Below are 4,397 nucleotides of genomic sequence, written 5' to 3'. Positions count from 1 at the left end.
TTCATATATAAACAGTAGGCCTATACGGTAAAATACAGAAAAATGAAAACAAAATTTATAGTAAATAGGCCTACCAACAGATAGAGTGAACTGAAATTGTGTTACTGGAATTTTTATTAATGCAGATATGTGACTGATATTCTCAATCGGCAAGATGTTCCATCAACAATAGGCTTACACAAAATTTGTCTTCATATTATTCGAAGTGCATATTCTATCCAACTCATGTAATGAGACTTACTTTTAACAACGATTGTGATACAAGCTGGTGTGAGTATGCGAGGGTTGATTTTTCCGTGTTCAAACTCTGACGAGAAGACTTGGAAGCCTTCTGTAGCTCTTTTAAACTGTGTCTTGTAGTTCGTCAAATTGCAGTTGACAGTCATGTTGATCAGAGGTTTGGCACAACGTATATCGTTGAATGTGTTGCAGCTGTAGCATGCGATAGGTAGTGCTAGAGACAGAAAAATATTGTTTGAGACACAAGAGCATTTCGAACTAACATAGATATTCCGTAACTGATATATACGAATATGCAGAATAAAATCAGGAAATTAATATAACCTTTTCAATATTACTGTGACATATTACATCAAGTTTTTACTTTACCAAAAGTGCTGCAAAAGAATCGATTTAGGAAATTTCACACTACTGCACGATTCTAACATCCCTAATATCGAAGAAGTAGTTTTGAACATGCCGTATAATATGTATATATTTTTCTTCTAGACAGCTAGGTGGATTTTGTTTATATTCAATAACTACTAGTGATTTTATCAGGAAATACTTAATTCATATGAAATGTTACAAAAGTAATGTACACTTTCAATGTTGTATAAAACAAAAACTATTTGTTATATCGACATGCATTTTGTGCTGTTAGGTTGAGGCACTATTGACGGGAGAACTTCATCTTCCAACAGGATGGAGAACCGCCCCACTAACACGGGAATGTTAGAAAGTATCTGGAGGAAACATTTTCAGCGCCTGGATTGGCCGTCCAACAAACGACAACGCTCTCGCACGATGGCCACCAAGGAGCCCCGATCTCACATCGTGCGATTCTTTTCTTTGGAGATTTGTGAAAGACAAGCTTTACGTCCTCTCACTTCCTAATGATTTAGATGAGTTGAAAGATATCATCTCATGCTGATGCAGATAGAACCTCATTGTTAAGAGAAGTTTCCGCTCGTTGTAAATGCATTTGTGACGCGTGGATGCGCTATTGAAATAATATCTGAAATGTTTAGAATGAAAATGGAGGTATATGTTGGGATCTCATAATAAATCCGTAATATGCGTTAAAATAGTATATTATGCAACGAGCCTATAATGGTAGCAATTAAGACTCGAGTATATTTATGAAACGAACGTAAGCGAGTTTCATAATTTTGATATGAACGTCTTAATTACCATTATAGCTAGATGCATACGACTGTTTTTGTTTGACGACAGTTAAATGTCTAAGTTTTGAGTTTTTACAAATATCTTACTTTGTTACTTTATTGATTATGAAACAGTGATCATGAGTGTATTTTCAGCGTGTTCTCGACTATTGCAACAGATAACAGGCAGGAACCATGAGTGTCTTTTCAGCGTGTTCCGGACTACTGCAACAGATGGCAGGCACGGAGCACTTTTCGTCTACGCAGTATTTATTGATTTTTGCAGGGCTTTGCTTTGAAGATTTTTAACCTCAAAGTAACACATTAAAACACAGGAAATGAACTCAATTTATTAGAATATTAAAATTAACATGAATAGAATTAATTTTATTTTAAATACATATCGTTGATTGTACAGTTTGTGAAATTTATCTGGGGGATGGCTTCCAGTGGAATGTTTAAAGTTGAGTTAATGTTTATTTCGAAATCAATGTCACTTTCATAACTCGCTCCTGCCAATTTAGATTGCTGCTTTCAAGACTTGCGGGTTTTTGCGAGTACGATATTAATCAATATCGCATATTCTGAGTTGGAAATCGTTAGTTGGATTGAGGGAAAACCCCGGAAAAAAACTCAACCAGGTAACTTGACCCAACCGGGAATCGAACCCAGGCCACCTGGTTTCGCGGCCAAAGGCACTTACCGTTACTCCACAGATGCGGACAAGAAGAATAGCTATTAAGCTAAAATTTTTGAGTAAAAATAATTCGATGTGTATTTTTTTTAACTTATACTGCATTGTAGGTGTCATTCCAACGTGTAAATTGAAGCATTCCTTAAGAGCTAAGAAATTATTAAATATACCTCAAGAGGTAATAAATTACTTTATGTTAGAAAATTAATCAACTTGATAATTTCTTTCATTGTAAACATAATATCATAATAGCTCTAAAATGTGTATTATAATAATCCTCCGTATTAACACCAATTACTGCTAGATTCCTCAACATTCATAGCTTTTCTTTAGAGAAAAATGAAACTGACACTATTCTGAGTAAAAAGGAAAATTAAAAAAAAATATTGTATCTTTATTCATTCGAGAGCAGTAACGAAAGTAACTGAGTATCACATCAAATTTTTTTCAAGAAATAAAACTGCCTCTTCACTCATTTATCACTCATTTATGAGACTGAACATGATTTTTCTAAACTTCGTTCAATGTTGCTCCTTAATGAACATAAAACGTACTTACATAATCGCAGTTTTAAAAATTTTCAAACTGAGACTTTGGTACATTTTAAAGTCTGTACCAAATTAGCCCGACTTTTTTTTACTGTATCATATTAGCCCTACTTGATCCTACGCCTTTGCTTCCGACCCCCGCAATTGAAAATGTAATTTCGTGAAACAATCCGAAAATAAAATGCATCAAGAATATTTACGCGACATTATTATAATACATAGTCTGCCAGGTGCTATTCATAGACATTTCACTAGCCCGCGCTACGAGCGTGCTAAACTAGCCCCGGCTATCGACTGGTTACTTGTACCGCATTCATTTCATATCATATCGCTAACACTGGTTTATGAATATGAAAAACGTTAGTTCGCTGATCATCCACCGGAAGCCCGCGCTAAGAATGTCTATAAATACGAGTTTTAGAATGTGTTTTTAGCACTGCCTGCTGGATCGCATTCTATAGGTGCGTAAACTGCCTGCTCAATCAAAGTTATTTTGCCGCTAGGTGGTAGGCAGTGCCCACCGCTATTAACATTATCAGTATATGCAATGTCATTACCTGCCACCTAGTGACTGTTCGCGCATAACCATTGATTGGGCAGGCAGTATAAGCAGCCATAGGATGTGATCCAGCAGGCAGTGGTTTTTAGTGTTATTGGCTTATATATGAACGCGATCATCCTTCTGATTTCTTCAGAATTTATTATTAGATCTAGGGATGTTTTCAATATTTCATATTCATCACTTAAGATTTGTTTTGCAGAATAAAAAGAGTTCGAGTAGATTTTTTCATAAACATATATTGTACGTACGACTCATCGCAAGGCCTAAATTAGATAGTGAGATTAGGCAGAAACACAAGCCACAGACTGGATTAGTCATCATCTTCTCCTGAAAACCAAGAAGTCAGAAGTGATTATTGCAGTAGAAAGGAATAGGTGTATTATATGTATCTCCAGTTATATATGTCCTAAAAAACTGGTCAACGAAAGTAGCAGTACTCTATTTGTATTTTATTTCTGGTCCAGAGGAAATACTTGTTTTTACGACATTAGTACTAATAAGATTATGTTTCATGAACAAAAAAAAAATAAAACATAGTATTTCCAGATAAGAATATGAATCGATATTATCAAATAGGCTGGCGGTACCTGTAATGCATCTAATCTGACTAAACTTTTATTGAGCTCTGAATGTTATATATATATACAGTAACCTTGTGGAAATATTACCTTCTTGTAAGCAGCATTGCATTATTGGTAAGCATGAACAATAAACTGAGTTATCGTAAATTCTGTTTCTTTTAATGTGGCCTTATTTCGAATTTTCTATCTTACCTTATTACAGAATTGAAGTAGAGCCTATTACTAAGAATAAACAGATATCGTAATTTTTGCTTGTTTTAAATTGATTTCGCCTTTCTGTCTTTCATTAAACTGTATTATTACTGTCGAAGATTTTTTTTAGTAAGTTAACCACTGCCTGCTGTGAAGTTAATAAACCTCCAGGCCTTGCCAAATAAATAAAAATAATTTGTTCTTTAGTTATTATCGTAGCCTTCGTAATTATCCAACATCTATAAACACATTATTTACGCTACACAACCTATAAGAATACTTCGATGTACGTAATATCGTGTACTTCGAACTCTGATGACAAAATGAATAATGTATTTACAGTATATTATAATGGCAATAATAATGCAGACGCAAATTTTATTCGAGTATTTTATGTGGTCATTATAAAAATTTTTAGGCTACATCACGTTTATT

General features: G+C 34.3%; 1 long non-coding RNA gene across 1 annotated transcript; it reads right to left on the bottom strand.

Annotated features, from left to right (window-relative positions):
- Window positions 1–363: 363 nt before the first annotated feature.
- Window positions 364–4,058, bottom strand: LOC138712160 (uncharacterized). Its single transcript, XR_011335646.1, has 3 exons — window positions 3,963–4,058; window positions 3,438–3,516; window positions 364–454 (listed from the first exon to the last, which is right to left on the bottom strand). It is a non-coding gene; the product is annotated as an uncharacterized lncRNA (long non-coding RNA).
- Between the last annotated feature and the right edge of the window lie 339 nt (window positions 4,059–4,397).

The sequence above is a fragment of the Periplaneta americana genome, chromosome 13 (assembly GCF_040183065.1).
Source record: "Periplaneta americana isolate PAMFEO1 chromosome 13, P.americana_PAMFEO1_priV1, whole genome shotgun sequence".
Taxonomy (NCBI): Eukaryota; Metazoa; Arthropoda; class Insecta; order Blattodea; family Blattidae; genus Periplaneta; species Periplaneta americana.
The sequence above is the reverse complement of the archived record's forward strand: the minus strand, read 5'-3'. Positions and strand labels throughout refer to the sequence as shown.